The 17,321-nt window shown below is 34.5% G+C and overlaps 1 protein-coding gene across 17 annotated transcripts in view; it reads left to right on the top strand.

Moving 5' to 3' along the window:
• The window catches only part of LOC141450556 (uncharacterized), a 542,687-nt gene that overhangs the window by 120,950 nt on the left and 404,416 nt on the right, over window positions 1–17,321 (top strand). For 2 of the 17 annotated variants that reach the window (XM_074121200.1, XM_074121194.1), the window contains exon 2: window positions 9,291–9,352. The exons of 14 other annotated variants lie outside the window; for them this stretch is intronic. The gene's annotated coding sequence lies outside the window, so the exon portion shown is untranslated. Of the gene's footprint in view, window positions 1–9,290; window positions 9,353–9,410; window positions 10,742–17,321 lie in introns of all 17 variants that reach the window. One more of the 17 variants, XM_074121195.1, reaches the window with a different exon arrangement.

Raw genomic sequence — 17,321 nt, 5'->3', positions numbered from 1 at the left:
GGCCATTTTCATGAAATAACGGCCATCCTCGTTAGCTATAAATTAAACCAAATTATCTTACGGTCTTCAATATTAGATTATAAATTATTTTTGTCTTACAGGGTATGACTATTGCTTAGTTAGTAATTGTAATTTTTATGGAGGTACCAATTTATTATGAAACCTTTCTTTAGCGACATGACCCCAAGAATTTTGTAATTTGTTCAATTCTAACAGGACTTCTTAATATTAATCATAAATTATAAATAGATATTAAACATTAATGCTCAGAGTTAGGGAAAAATTGGGAGCTTGGGCTTTTGGTGCTTGTTAGGACTGGTGTTCGCTCGCTTGGCTCTAACGCACCTTATGATAATCGTGCAATCTCGATAAAAAGATGTTGGTGACGCCATATTGTTGCGATTTTTCCGTCTAGACCTAGACCCACGTAGGTACACTCTCTAGCTCCTGATTTTATTCAGCGAAATTCAAAATATAAATATCCTGTGAAAAGGCAGTTTAGAAAATTCTTTATAATTGCAACACTTCTATCTAGTAAACGCTGGTGAAATTAAATCTAATCGAGTTCTATAATCGAGATTATATCCACTCGAAATAAAGTAAACAAGTTTGCAGAGTGCCACTAAGGTAATGTAAAAAGTGCCTACCACCTTTTGCATTCTTCTGGATTGGAAATTGAGAAATTTTACTTACTGGAGTTGGTAAGTAGCTTAGTCATCACTTGATGCTTCTTTAAAGTGAAATTAATCTGTACAGGATGTTGTTTGAAAGTACATTTCCACTTTTTGAATACAGTCTAGTGAAGCAGGATAAAAAAATATATTAGCCTGCCCCGAGGGCAGTAGTGAATTATCTGACGTTAGAAAATAGATCAACAGATTTATACAAATAAATTAAAAAAATAGAAATTACTTTAGCGTTACGAAATTTATATTTACTATATTCCATCTATCTAATAAACGCTGGTGAAATTAAATCTAATCGAGTTCCATAATCGAGATTATATCAACACGAAATAAAGTAAACAAGTTTGCAGAGGCCACTAAGGTAATGTAAAAAGTACCACCTTTTGCATTCTTCAAGATTGGAAATTGAGAAATTTTAATATCAGAGATTAGAAAAGAAATAATAATAATAATATCATATAATAATAAGGAAAGGGATTAGCTATGAGGTTAGCATACTGGACTCCCACGCGGAGGTCCCGGGTTCGAATCCAGCAGTTGACCCTTAGATTTTCTCTTCCTAGGAGCTTCTTACAGCTCACTGTCCGGTGATGGACAGTGTTGCCTATAACGAGAGAACACTGTCCGGAGGCCGGCAGTGCACTGGAAAAAGCTCCGGGCGCTAATAACCTCAGCTGTTGATGCGCCAAAAAAAAAAAAAATCAATAATTAAATTATATAATATTAAAATAATATAACATTACACAACTAAAAGATTAGTAAGTTCGACTGTGTGTCGCTGCGTTATTAGAAATAAAATTAAAAATTCTAAATGCAGACTGCAGAGTAAATAAAGTGAATGTTAATATTTCAAAAACAAGAATATTCAAGTTATAAAAGCCCGATGAAAAGAAGTAGGTTTTATTTTGAAGTAATGTACGTAGTAATTATAGAAGTCAGGGCTATTCAAGAAGAATTAGGAAGTAATTCTGTTTCTGGCACAGTTCGGATTGAATTTTGCTGCATGGAGGAGCGGATGTTAGACTAGTGGTCAAGAGCTTGGTTTTGTAAGTGGGAGATCCCCAGTTCGAATCCAGCGTAGGACTACTTTTTATTTGTTAGAAAAAATTGTTAATAGTAAAGTATGAGCTTCTGCCCTTGTCCACGACACCTAAAAAAAGTAGGCATTACTTTACTTCATTGCTGCAAGCATAAAAACTTTACACAACTGAAGACTTGCTGACACTCTGAAGAAAACGAGAATTTACGAAAAAATACTTTTGGTTTTTTGAAAACTGCTACTAATTTTTTGAAACTATTGACGAAGACTCTCTTTGTCTGAGGTTCTCCCTTTTATATCTTTTCTCCGCCCGTGCGACTAGTGGCCGCTTCGCTCGCAGCTGTCATTTTTTTGGGTGTAATCATGATTTGTAAAACTTGACCTTTTTTTAAAAAAATTCTTTAAATAATATGTTACTTTTTTGTTTCTTGTGGGCAAACTCCTGTTGCAATTGATGCTTATTTATTAAGTTGTTCAATTTACAATTTACCTTTGTAAACTACCACAATTTGTAACTTATTTTACAAGTTTGAGGTTTGTCATATTTGTTTGTTTTTCGTGTCCAATTTCTGTTTCGTCTGGGTTTATAACTTTGGTAAGAGCCTCTCTAGACACTCATTAGAGACTTTCTCGCTCTGGAAATGTTGTGAAATTGTTATTGAAAGAAGATTGGACAGTTTAATGGTACGTGTTATTTTTATTGTGCAACCAGGAGCACTAGTCGATCAATATGTATATATACACACATTGTATGCATATTAAGAATAATGCTATCAAAGAGATAAACATGTTGGCCTCCAGTCTCCACTAAAATGTTCCTCCAGCTGCCTATAAGAGGAAAGACCAACTTTTCTAGTTAAGGAAGATAAACACGGAGCAATTGTGTGTATATTCAGTACCAATAGTTACAATTTGCTGAGTAGCCACATGAAATCAGCGAGCTTGTTTTTATAATGTGGTGCCTTCGAACTTTTGTGGCTTAGTTTATCTTGGTCTTTTCTTTTTTATTGTTATTTGTTCTGTTTGTTTGTTCTTTAGACTATAATTTATTTATTTTTTTTCAAATTTATTTATAGCTATTATTTTTTATGCCTTTAGTATATTTGTTTTGTACATAAAACTGGATCATAAATATGAGCGTATTGTTATTTTATTTAATCAAGGTTACAGGTTATAAGATATTCTGTTCACCAGTCTGATTGTAGTGCCATTCAATTTTTACTCGATTGATTCATGTCATTTATTAAAAACTCCAAAAGTATTAACATCTGTCTACATGCCAAAAACATATTGACGCAATTACGGCTTGCAATATTTCATGAAAACATTACTTTATTTGTCTGCTTACCTGGAAGCAATATATCTTTAATAATACCTTTCTCAGTTTTTACTCACTAGAATTATTTTTATATAGATTTTTGTATTTTGGAGTATCTTTTTCTTTTTGAAAAAGAAAATTTAATGTTGAACACTTAAAGAAAAACAAAACGCAATAAATAACTGTAGATACTCTCATTCCTTTAACATCTGCATCATCCGTGTGTTCGGGAATGCCCTGAACAAGTTTTCCATATTCTGGATGATATTTCCTGTAACCTTCATCATCGTTTTATAATTATAATTAGGAAAACAAAGTTGTGATTAATAAATATATCACGGTTCGCCTAGATACTAGACCTAGGTAGTAGTAGGATTGAGCAGGGATTGCAGGTTTGGTGAGACCCCGCAGTTGTGCTTTTTACATCCATATATGTACGAGGGTCGTTTGAAAAGTCCGTGCAAAGATAAAAACTACTTAATTTTTTGGGGTAAACCTTTTTTATTTTTCAACATAGTCTCCTTTTAGGCTTATACACTTCGTCCAACGCTGCTCTAGTTTGTTGATCCCTTCCGAATAATAGGTTTTGTCCAAGTCTGAAAAATAGCCATTCGTTTCTGCAATCACCTCCTCGTTTGAATAAAATCTTTTTCCCGCCAGCCATTTCTTCATATTGGGGAACAAATAGTAGTCCGAGGGAGCCAAGTCTGGAGAATAGGGGGGATGTGAAACGAGTTGGAACCCTATTTCCATTAATTTTGCGACCACAACTGCTGAGGTGTGAGCTGGTGCGTTGTCGTGATGGAAAAGGACTGTTTTGTGGGCCAATCGTGGGCGTTTTTCTTACAGCTCGGTTTTCAAACGGTCCAATAACGATGAGTAATATGCACCTGTAATAGTTTTACCCTTTTCCAGATAGTCGATGAGGATTATTCCTTGCGAATCCCAAAAGACAGTCGCCATAATCTTTCCGGCCGAAGGAACGGTCTTCGCCTTTTTTGGCGCAGATTCCCCCTTGGTAACCCATTGTTTAGATTGTTCTTTGGTCTCAGGAGTGTAGTGATGTATCCATGTTTCATCCACAGTGGCGAAACGACGCTTAAAGTCCTGCGGATTCTTCTGGAACAGCTGCAAACCGTCCTTGCAACACTTCACACGATTTCGTTTTTGGTCAAGCGTGAGCAATCGCGGCACCCATCTTGCGGATAGCTTTGTCATGTCCAAATGTTGAGGCAAAATATTATGTACCCGTTCATTCGAGATGCACACAGCACTAGCAATCTCACGCACCTTCACTCTTCTGTCATCCATCACCATATCATGGATTTTATCAATGATTTCTGGAGTAGTAACCTCAACAGGGCGTCCAGAACGTTCAGCGTCACTTGTGCCCATATGGCCACTCCGAAAATTTTAAAACCACTTATAAACTGTTGTAATCGAAGGTGCAGAGTCACCATAATGTTTATCAAGCTTCTCTTTAGTCTCCTGAGGCGTTTTGCCTTTCATAAAGTAGTGTTTAATCAACACACGAAATTCTTTTTCGTCCATTTTTTGAAAATCACTCGACTTCCTCGATTCAAACGAATGCCAAACACAAAGAAATAGACCGATCTGGCTGAAACTTGGTGTGTGTTCTTCCAAGAGATGCTACTAACTAAACATAACCTCGATACGCGCCAGTGGTGCTATCTCTCTGACTTTGCACGGACTTTTCAAACGACCCTCGTAGGTCTGAGAAGTAATTCCTAAAGGTTGTGCTACATTGCCATGATAGAATGAGTTTCCAACTAAACTTTGCCTGTTTGGATTCTTTCTTTAAAGTATTCCGTGAGGAGTATTAAGCACTTGAAATTTAAACAATTCTTCCAGAAAACTATGAAAATAAAAAAAAAGAAGAAATGTTAAGAAAATTATACGGCAAATATAGAAGAAGACAGAATAACAAAAATTGTAGAATAAAAATAGCATCGAGATGGGAATCTTCGCATTCAACTTTTATGATCAGGTTATCAAAAGTGAACCCGCTAGAACTATACTTTATAACGTTTTCTTTTTCTTCTAAAGCAAGACATAAATCTCTGAAATTATCTTTTTCCAATTTTTTGCCTACAAAACTTTTAAATTTTCATTGATAACAGTCTTAATAATCTAATGATGTCTGACTTCAATTACAAGTGACTACATAACACCCCAATGACCAACAACAGTTTGGTGCAGAATGTCCTCTACATGATTTTGAGAAGAAGGAAGATACTGTCCACTTTGTTGCTATCAGCCCCCTGTTCTGTCGTCTATTCATTTGGCAGTTTTTGGAGAAAGATATCTCTCTACCTACTGATCCATTACGCAACTCATTCTTGGAAGTTTAGAGGAAAATTCCTCAATGAGCCTGTTTTTTGTTTTTGTAGTCATCTGAGAGGAGACTTATCATTGATTTATCATTGGTTTATAATTGATAAACCATTTCTATATATAGAAATAGATGTATATGAATAGAAATAATTTTGAAAATTTGACATCGCAAAACGTAAATAATAATAATAATAATACTTCTTAAAATCAGAGGAAGGGAAAAACTTCAGGAAGAATTATTAAAACCAAGTGTAATGAACTATCATTTTAAATTCAGAAAGAAGTAAGAAAAAGGAGAAAATGGATTTTTAATGAAAACCAACAGGTTCATCCAAACCTTTTCGCCTAATCTCTGGAATAACAACTGTAAGAGTCGCCGCTTTATTCTTTCTAGAACATTTTATATCCTAACCTTCAACTTTATTCTAAGGAATTCCAGCTGTGACTAGTAGGTAAGTAAAAATTACAACTATTTAAAAATTGTTCCCATTGTTTCACTAATCTTAAAAGTAAATAATTTCAATTTGGTCATTTGAGAATAAATGTTCTGTGCCGTCGTCAGTAATCAATGTTTGTTAGCCCGGTTCATATTTTTTCAATTTGTATTTTTTTTTCTTTTAATCATAAAGTACAAATCAATAATATTTTACCACAAAGTCTCCCCTCCCAGCGAGGTACAACTAGTATCACCATAGAGATATGGAGTTAAAATTAAACATAGATAAATAATGCGCAGGTGATATATTGAAATTATCTCTGTGTATCTTCCATTCTCACCACTAGGAGATGGTTATATAAACAGTGACGGGATAAGCAGGCGCTTTGAGTAAATATATTCCGAGTACCACGTGACGACTTTGCTGCACATTATCTCCAACCTTAGAGCTCGCTTCATACAAACTCCTGCGTTATTAATAAATAAAATGGATGGTTGCTTTTATATCTTCTTTATTCATGTCTTTTTCTTTCCTTTATTTATGCTGAAGCTTTTACAGTACAGTATTAATTTTTAAGTTGATATTTAACCAATGTGTGACCTATTATTAGATGATTACATATCCTATTAACCTACTATTCTTTAAGGCAGTTTACTTTAAGGAAATCGAAACTAAGTTATTAAAAATTACTTTAAATTGAGAACAAAGTGTTAATCTAGACATTGTTATTACGTAATAGAGTGCTATCACAAGTGGGTGATAATTATAAAATAGTTTTGGTCATTTGCTTAGATTTTTACAAATGAATATACGAGTAATTTAATAACCTCGATGAAAACTTCGTTATTTGGTTTTCATATTTATGTAAATAATTTTTCTTTAAAAAATTTGACATTTAAGGAAATTGGAGAAAATGAAGCACAATTCAAGCATTATTTATTTATTAATTGAAGTGCAGAGAAGGAGTCTGCCCGCAGAACAAGAATTCCTTTCTATTCTACCATTAAAATTACTTCTACTCTCTTTTCAAACGACTACTTGGTACATTTGCAGGGATAAATCTAGAGAAATTTTTTACACTTCTTTCCAAATGGAAGAATTGTGGTCAGCATAGTTTTCCGCCTATCTTCCGCCTCCAATCATTACAATAAAAAATTCTTTGCCGAATAACTAAAGCGTTATATACCGCCTCCAAACAATCTTAACTTGCCATTCATCAAGGACTTTACTTCATCTCGCTACAGTTTTATTCTCATCTCTCTGGTCACCCTAATCCTTAAGCTCTCATCTTATCCTCTTCCCAACAGTCCTAAATAATAAGCTTTATTTAAACTCCTTACAAAGAAAACGCTTCTCAACTATCCTATTCGACGTTTAAAGCGGCACTGGTTGCGTGATTTTCTCGTCGATGGAGGTCAGTAATTAAATGTTACTTTTGGAGTATCTCGACAGGGTGATGAATGTTCTCAGGCAATATAATTACAAGTAAATCCATCATCTGAAGCAGATACATTTCCTCATTTAGTGATTAATTTCTTTCCTCACTTCTAAAACAACTAATCTAATTGTGGTTAGTACGAGTACAATACTATAATATCATCTTGTACGAAAGAAATTCTTCTTGAGGGTTATGTCCGTCAACATAACTCTTTATTTCAGAGAACCCTCTCGAAGTTCAGAGCGCTTTTTATATGGCACGACTACCTTTTTCCTGAAAGAATGGTCTCTTTAGCCTTTCGCACATCGAGAGCGCCTCGGTCTTATTTCAGGTTACCTTTTTTTTGGCATTGGCTTTCGCCATACAGCCAGCATCGTCTAGGTGCTTATCACTGGAATATCACTCACTCTCCATTCTTACTTATAAATACATTCGCTTCACACATTCATCCCTCTACTATACATATACAAATATTTACATAAACTACAGCTAATGGATGGATCAGTACTCTGTGCTCCTGGTACCCTTATAGCTTACCTTTTTTTGTCATGAACAATATCTAGTGTCAGAATACAAATTCATTCCGTTGGTAACCGTCAATTGAAGAAGTTGGCAGAGAGCATAATTTCTTTTTCCATTTGTTCGGTCGCTCTCTCCACTAGACATTCTCCTAGCTTGTAGCGTTTGTCCCGTAGGCTAGTAAGCCTGCGCTTAGCTGATGTTGTATACAATGTATACAAAAAAAAAGTAATGCTTGTTCATTCAGGCGGATTTTATCTCTAGCAACCAAAACTAGCTAATGTACGATCAACTTCTTTTAATAACTCTTAAATAAAATCCAATCCAATGCCTTGATTGAACCCAGTACTGTATAACATCTTAATTTTGCACGGATACTGTGGTGCTTAGTAAGAAATGAATATTTACAGCCTTCGGGAATGTTGAAAATCCACCTCTTACGGTAAAAGTTGGTAAAAAATAATACTCGGATTATTATTGTTTCCGTTTGTAACATCCTTTAATTACAATTTTTTCTTCAACCAGTTCAGCTTATTGAGAATTGAGCAGATATGGAACAAAAATTAACTGGCATCATATCAAGCGACATTTTTTTTATTCTGTTGCCATTTTATATCTCTTAAATGCTCAAATTGGATACATAACTTACCATTCTAAAGTTAAAACAAAAATTCTTACGTTATTTATGTAAATAACAATGTAATTTATGTATCTTTTGTATACTGCATAGGAAGTAAATCATTATTATCAATAAAAATATAATGATTTCCTTATAAACCATTGTTTATGATATTTTACTACATAATTCCGTTGTATTATATTATTTACCTTGATATTAAACTAAATATTTAAATGACCTGGTTTATTTTTAATAAGTATTATCTGCATTTCTGAAACTTCCTTGAGACTAAGACTTTCGAACGCCATTTTACGGTATTTCAATTGTTTATTCTACAGAAATGTATTTGTCTACTAAACAATATTATTTAAGATAACTACAGATTTATTTATAGCAAATTGAGCAAAATTGAATAATTCAATATCGCTCTATTCAATTTAAATTAAGGAATGCAGAATATTGTTTTTCAATCAGACTCGGAGAGAATTGCATCCATACAGTGATATTGATGTATTAGGTGATTTAATGAATAAACCAGAGATTTATTATTATCTAAAATAAGTCACTGCTTCTTCATTCATCAACTCTTTATCACAACTTGTTCCTAATCTTCCGAAATATGACTTAAATTTATGTTCTATGATGTTGGACAATGGAGAAGAGTGGTACTAATGGCGGAAGTGTCTGTAGAACAACATTCAGCACTGTTTGTCTTTCTTTCTGGATTTCCAAGATTCTAGAGTAAAATTTTGATCTGAAATCGTTAGCTAATCCTCAGTTCTAACAGAATATTCTTGTATTCCAAGATGGCAATTGATCTGATTTAATTCTTCATGAACTTATTCGAACAATACCTAATTTTTATTTATTTTGTTCCAGGTAAGAAATTTGCTTAAGAAAGTTGCTTAAATTCTTCAAGTTTTTAAATGAAACTGAATGCTGTAAGTAATTAAAGATTATTTTTTTATAATTTAAAATATTATTTTTTTATTTTTTCAGGAGAAACCTTTATTTTGGATTATTTAATAGAATTGAAAGTGGTTTTATTTGCATTTACAATTACATTGAAAGATGTGATGCGGGACATGGTTTTTTAATTACTTAGAACCATTAAAAGTGGTTTTTACATCATTGAGAGTGATAAAACTGGTTCCATTATACACCAGTCAGATTTTATTGCTGTTTATACTTGAATTAGCAAAACTAGTATGAAATATTTGATCCAGAAACATGCTATGTTTTATTTTACGGGTATTAGGTTATCATTTTGAGTGAAAGGATTATCACGCAGATTATCAGGATATTTTTCCCCCCTAACAGAGAAAAACGCCTAGCTCGCGAATGTCTGGTCTACTAACTCCTGGTCTGCCTCCCACCTTGCTCCATCATAATGATGGGTCACACTCCCCACCACTTCCATCTTCAATTTCATCCTCCAGCTAGTCTGCAGACCAACTGACTCCTGTATCTCTATCGCCTCTTCTCTCTCTTTTCTCTTGGTTTTCTAGTTCTGTTCTCTAACTAATGCATATGTTTGTGTATCTGTTGATTCGCCGTGTAATCGAGTTTGGCTTGATGCCTGCCTCAGGCTAATCTAAATGCGTGCCGCGGGTCACGAACTTGCACAGATACCTCAGCCTTCCGATTGGGGCGTATTTCGTTTCTCTCAACTCACTGAATAATCATTACACCAGATAGTAAACAGACATTCTTTGAAAGACATTGATGAAACATTGTTTTGACTATTTGTCTGTGTGCCCTTAAGAAAGACCACACTCCGCTTTTCTTATTGCATGCAATGCACATTGCAATATTGCACGGAACATTGGCCAGAATAAGTGTTCATGTTTCAATAAATAGTTTCCTCCAAAATCCCAGTCTGAGATGAATTTGTCTTAATACATCCTTACGTATATTTCAAAGTCGAGTAACCATAAACGAACATGGTAGTAAATAAATATTCTTCTGAAGAAAAACAAAATGACACCCACACTAGTTTTATTTTATTTTTATAGATAATGAATGAAAATAAATGAGAAAAATAAGTTGGTCACTCTGCTTAGATAACCTTAATTTCTGTGATCAGGCTACCGGCGGCCATCTTTAACTCGTTAGTTTTGTCTCTTTATTAACGCGATTTTTTAAGTGAATGTTAGTGCCTGCTAAAGTGCAGTTCTATTTTATAAATTGTGTTCAAGTTATACTTAGTGCGTGATATATAATTTTACTGGGAATAGTGTTGTGAATTATTTTAACTAGTGCCAAGTTTCAAATGCTATTGGACAGGTGATCTATTAGGATACTGACGAACATTATATTCTTTAAACAAAGTAAGTCTTTCATATTAATATTTTTACTATCCTTGCATGAAAATAGCATGTTATTTTATTATTACTTACAAATTAATATTAACGTTACGTCTTGACTTCGTTCAGTGTTGGTTACTTCTTTAATCTTTTCTATTGAATTGGCCATTAGTTTAAAATTATCAATCATTGTTTCCCAAAATAGTTTTTTAGAATGGAGTTCTTTTCTTTTTTAAGTTATTCTTTAATCGGCTATAAGTTCAAAAATAGCGTTCATTGTTTTTCCTAATTGTATTTAGAAATTAAATTCTTAATCTTTTTGATGTGTTCTTTAATCTTTTCACTTCAATCGACTATAAGATAAAAATTAGCATTCATAGCTTCTACGAGGGTCGTTCGAAAAGTCCGTGCAAAGTCAGAGAGATAGCACCACTGGCGCGTATCGAGGTTATGTTTAGTTAGTAGCATCTCTTGGAAGAACACACACCAAGTTTCAGCCAGATCGGTCTATTTCTTTGTGTTTGGCATTCGTTTGAATCGAGGAAGTCGAGTGATTTTCAAAAAATGGACGAAAAAGAATTTCGTGTGTTGATTAAACACTACTTTATGAAAGGCAAAACGCCTCAGGAGACTAAAGAGAAGCTTGATAAACATTATGGTGATTCTGCACCTTCGATTAGAACAGTTTATAAGTGGTTTCAAAATTTTCGGAGTGGCCATATGGGCACAAGTGACGCTGAACGTTCTGGACGCCCTGTTGAGGTTACTACTCCAGAAATCATTGATAAAATCCATGATATGGTGATGGATGACAGAAGAGTGAAGGTGCGTGAGATTGCTAGTGCTGTAGCCATCTCGAATGAACGGGTACATAATATTTTGCATCAACATTTGGACATGACAAAGCTATCCGCAAAGATGGGTGCCGTGATTGCTCACGCTTGACCAAAAACGAAATCGTGTGAAGTGTTGCAAGGACGGTTTGCAGCTGTTCCAGAAGAATCCGCAGGACTTTAAGCGTCGTTTCGTCACTGTGGATGAAACATGGATACATCACTACACTCCTGAGACCAAAGAACAATCTAAACAATGGGTTACCAAGGGGGAATCCTCATCGACTATCTGGAAAAGGGTGAAAATATTACTCGTATATTATTCATCGTTATTGGACCGTTTGAAAACCGAGCTGCAAGAAAAACGCCCACGATTGGCCCACAAAAAAGTCCTTTTCCATCACGACAACGCACCAGCTCACACCTCAGCAGTTGTGGTCGCAAAATTAATGGAAATAGGGTTCCAACTCGTTTCACATCCCCCCTATTCTCCAGACTTGGCTCCCTTGGACTACTATTTGTTCCCCAATATGAAGAAATGGCTGGCGGGAAAAAGATTTTATTCAAACGAGGAGGTGATTGCAGAAACGGATGGCTATTTTTCAGACTTGGACAAATCCTATTATTCGGAAGGGATCAACAAACTAGAGCAGCGTTGGACGAAGTGTATAAGCCTAAAAGGAGACTATGTTGAAAAATAAAAAAGGTTTACCCCAAAAAATTAAGTAGTTTTTATTTTTGCACGGACTTTTCAAACGACCCTCGTACTAAATGGTTTTTGGTACTTATTAATATCTAAATTATTTTCAAAGCTTTCTTGATCTTTTCTTTTTAATCGATATTATTCAAAATTAGCATTCCTTATATCCCCATTTAGTTTTTTGAATTGATTTCTAAATCATTTTAATTATCTTAACTTTTTTTACAATCGACTAAAGGTTCGGTACTAGCTTTTTTTTGTTCCACAATTAGTTTTTTGAATTTAGTAGGTGCAAGAGCGGGATGACACTTTAATCTCATGTAGGTTAGCTCCAACCACTCTTCTTCCTGCCAAAATTTGTCAAAATCGGGCTAAGATTTGCAGAGTTATTAGTGTTAATTGAGGAGGGCCTTACTCGCGTGGTGTGAACTCTCCACTTGAAATGCGCAGCGTAGAGGTCACAAAATGACACGCATAAATCAAACGACACGTCAATTTATCAATATATCGATCCTCGCGTTTAGGCGCTTTTACAAAAAAGTTAAAAAGAAGAAGTACGACAACAAGAACAATTTTTAAAATGCGGTTTTCCTCATTTTTTGGCAACTTTTTTCTCAAAATCTGTTAAAGCGACCTCAAAAAAATTACTTTTGTAAAAGAAAATCAGGGAATTTTAATTTTTATAGAAAGAGAGAAAAAAGTTACACTTTTTTTTTTGGCACTTTTTGATAATCAACTCTTATACGACTGGGTAGTTTTAATAATTATTATCATTCTAAACTTTTCTTCGCAAAGTAATTATCTGGTCACCATCTACGATGATAACATATTAATATGATAAAGTAGATCTCCTTATTATTTATGCTAATCTAAGTAAATGTACATTTTTAAAGAGGAAAGAGTACAAACAGAAATAATAATAGTTTAAAACGTTATCTCTTATCTCAATATTGCTTTTTAATTTAGTGATAGCGAATTAAATTTAAACACAAATAACTCAGGTAATATTTTCCATTTAGATATATTCTTATCTCTTATCAGTTGATTTTTAAATAAATATCATAATTAAATAACTTTCTTCACAAGTTGAGTCCGCAGAATGTTTACGTCGTTTTTTTTATTATTATTATTATTATTATTTCATTACTTCCGTAATCAATGTGCATAAAATGATTGATGTTCTGCGCAAAGTGATGTAATGTTGTTTCTCTTGCTTCTACTCCATTCGGATTTAAGATTCTCGCAGTTCGTGACAGCTTCCAATGGAAAAGATCTCCATTTTCGCATTTTGCAAGGGTAAATTTTAATGAGTCATTAGAGTGCAATGCATTGAGTCAGGAAAGTGCATCAGTTTATCGACTTTCTGAACAGCGGTAATTTTAAATGAAGTGCATATTGAAGCGAAAATAAAGCGAAGGAGTGCCTTAACGCAATTTGGAGACCATTGCTAATTAACGAACGGTTTCTTAGATGTGGACACCTATTGATTGACCACTATGTGGTTTATGTAGTTTTTGTTTCTCAAGAAGTACAAATGAATACCAGAGTTTCAAGTTTCCGTCCATTACGACATCAATATAAAGATGTACGAGAACATATCGGACCCTCTACCACGGTAGCCGAGCGGTTAGAGGTGAGTAAAGTATGTTTTGCTAGTCGCCTCCGTCCACGACACCTAATTGGTAGTTGGACGTAAAGCCCGCCTGAAAAAATAGGCGATTACTTTACTTACTTACTATGTGGTTTATGTTTCGCGATATTTCAAGTTCGAAGTAGCCCTGAAAGATTTATGGTTTAACTGTCTTCACAAGAAGAGATGTAGTAGAGTTTGGTAACTCTTGACGCTGTTACACCGGAGTCTCCTCCGACAAAGCAGTCGAATATAGAACACACATTTGAACAGCAGATATTTTTTTTTAAATATTCATCATCTTGTGTTGCTAAGGAAAATTTTTGCCGTCATTAAAGTAACTAAAATAGTTATTACCATCAGCCCAAAGGCAATTTTATCAGCAAGGCGAATTTATAAAATCAGAGCAGTTTTACATTCTGTTGATGGAGGATACTTTATTCGAGTAACTGTACCATCGGTACTGGAATTATTACCGAAACATGAGCGTTAGTAATTCTTTGAATAAATTCATGAGAAAGAATTAACTGACAGCAATCTTAGTTTTCAAACAATTATCGTAATAATATCAGCTCTGCGAGTGATTTGAATTTCAATATGTTATTGTCCCCTCACTACGAATATGTGAAATTTGAAAAACAATAGCATCTCTTCACTTTCATAATTAAATTTCTGTTATTTATTTAAGTAATTATTTATTTGCCAAGTCATCAAATTATTATTTTTTTTTTAGAGTTCATTAGGATAATGGCAGTGGAATTGATTTAATAGTTAATGAATCAACTGAAACAGAATTAACAATTTGGCGTGAACCCACTTACCACTTTCCTGTTGTAATATCGAGTATATAATTGAAATGTTCACCTCAAACTAGGAATATTGGCAATGTATTCAATTTCACTAACGTTGAACTGATTGGAAAACCGTAAAATATTTTCAAAAGGCACTAATTTTGAGTTCCCGCTGGAAATATCTGTTCAATAGTTTCCGTAATTTTGGGCATTTATAAGAGGGGTGTGGTTAGGCGTTTCTCTAAAGTGCAATTTTTATTGCATTGTATTGTTTGCACCCATATAATTTTATTAAAAATCCCATTTAGAACTCATTTCTTTTTATTTAAGAATATTCCAATAGTACAGCGAGTGCATTAGGCAAGATCAAGTGTACACAAAGTATGGACGTTTACTTAGCTCCAGCGCATATACATTGACTTGATTTCGTGAAGTGAACGGCGGCCATCCAGTGATGACAACAGTTATAGGCCCTTAAGACGTTAGGGAGTGCTGACTCTCGGGATAGCCGACATTCAGGCATTCAGATGGTCGCACGGCCAGCTGCGCCTCAAACGTCTAGGAGGGTTCGTAGGAAGATTTGAGAATAAGAGAGCTTGGATAAATGGATTTTAATGAGGGTGTAGTATGGGATGAAATTCCAGGTTACGAATTCTTTGGTTTTGGGCAGAAACGAAGGGAATTTTGAAGTCGGTATGGATGGCGAGGTTTAAGATGTAAAAGGGAGCATTGTCATTGGTACGGAGCATTTTGGATTGGGAGGAACACATTTAGAATAAATTTCAAAATTTAAAGCTAATCGGTTCACCAAATTGCAATTTCTCTGTATAGATTGTTCAATATTTTGAGATTTCCCCAGAATGGCTCCTATGGTTCTATTTAAACATTTTACAAAATCTGTATACTACTTTTACCTTTGATTGGGATTGATTTGAAAAATTTGATTGGGGGCACTTCTGAAAAGGGATGAGTGAATTGCCTCTAAATTACCATTTTTGTATAATGTACGGTGCTCCCTCTTGTTTACTTTTTTAAGAGTTGGTTAAATCTAGTTTGAAGGTATACTCTTAACCTGGAGTACTCCGCTGCTCAGTGGACTGTTCACGATTTTGTGATTGTCTCAAAGAGACCTAGAATTTCTGTAGACCTCCTAAAGGTTATCTACTTGTAGATTTAGTGCTCTATTCTTCCTCTTTATATAACTCTATCCGTTGTAAGTTACATTTCAGTGTAATGTAAGGTTTTACAAACTGTATCATGTTGGTAAGAATTTAGTAAGTCTCAAGAGTTCCATGTTTGAAGTAAATTTGTGAGTTTAAAACGATAAGAATAGAAGTAAGAGGTCATGCGAGTGGAATTTTTTTTTTTATTATTATCCTTTTAATGTAATTTTCACCTGTACCTAGAGGGTACAATAGGTAAATGTGATGAATGTATATAAATAGCGTGGTAGACTTGAATGACGGTCATCCAGTGATGGCCGCCATTAGTCACCCAGTTGGTCACGGGGCCAACGGCGCCTCAGCCGTCTTCGACGATTGGAGGGTAGCGTAGTTGTAGACAAATTTGCAGCTAAAGGGTTGGGATGAAGTGAGAGTTTTTGGTGAAAATTTTTATATCGAATTTTGGCAAGTTCGGAGATGAGTGGAATTTGGAGATCTGTATGTATAGTGTGGTTGCTAACATAGAATGGGGCGTCTAGTATGCGGCGGAGTATTTTGGATTGCAGTGTTTGTAGTCTATTGAGGTTGGATTTTTTAGCTGTTCCGTAAAGTTCGAGTCCGTAAGTCCATATTGGTGTGAGAAGGGCTGTATAGAGTCGTCGTTTGTTCTGTAGTGAGAGTTTTGAGCGTTTGTCGAGTAGCCTGGCTAGAAGTTTGTATCGTTTGTTTAGTTCGGTACGTTTAAGTCTCGTATGGGGGTTCCAGGTAAGTCTCTTGTCTAGGCACATGGTCGGCTGGTGGGATAGGTGTGTGATGTAAGAAGACAGGTGGCGGAGTTTGACGTTTGAGTGTGAAGACTATGTATTTAGTGGAATTTAAAATGTAATTTTGAACTTTAGAATCCTACAAAGGAATTTATTTCATTGCCTAAAATGAATCAGCGTATCTATCTTTTTCGTCTTCAAAGCCTTTAAAATTCTATTTTATTTTGCCGTGTCAATACTACGTATTTACGAGAAAGTTGATTGTTCGTGTATTATTTTGCAAAATAAATGCTTTTAAAATTGACATTTTAAATATCTTAAACGTTTAAATCTGACAAAAAAAACATTTTACTTGTCTCAATAAATTAATTGCCTTGCTCCGACATTGCACATTAAAATTGACGTTGCCCATGGTTTTGGTCATACTTCTTTATTTTTACTAATGTGCACCTAATGGAATCAAATATTAATAATAACAATAAAAAAGAGATAAAGATTAAATTTAATGATAATGCGCGAGTAGGTACAAATAATATAATAAAAGAAATGTGCGGTTACAAGTAAACAAAGATATTTAAATCCGGAATATTTGTCCTTGAATGGTCGACATTCCATTGGCTGTATGAGGGTCGAAAAGTTATTATGTATTAATGAATGGAACGTTGCATTGCTAATGGAAAATTATTATTACTTTAATTTTTCTTTCCTACAACTATGAAATTA

This window comes from Rhodnius prolixus, unplaced genomic scaffold (assembly GCF_049639745.1).
Source record: "Rhodnius prolixus isolate KJV_2025 unplaced genomic scaffold, Rpr scaffold_2, whole genome shotgun sequence".
Classification (NCBI taxonomy): Eukaryota; Metazoa; Arthropoda; class Insecta; order Hemiptera; family Reduviidae; genus Rhodnius; species Rhodnius prolixus.
This window is presented reverse-complemented; position numbering and strand designations above follow the sequence as displayed.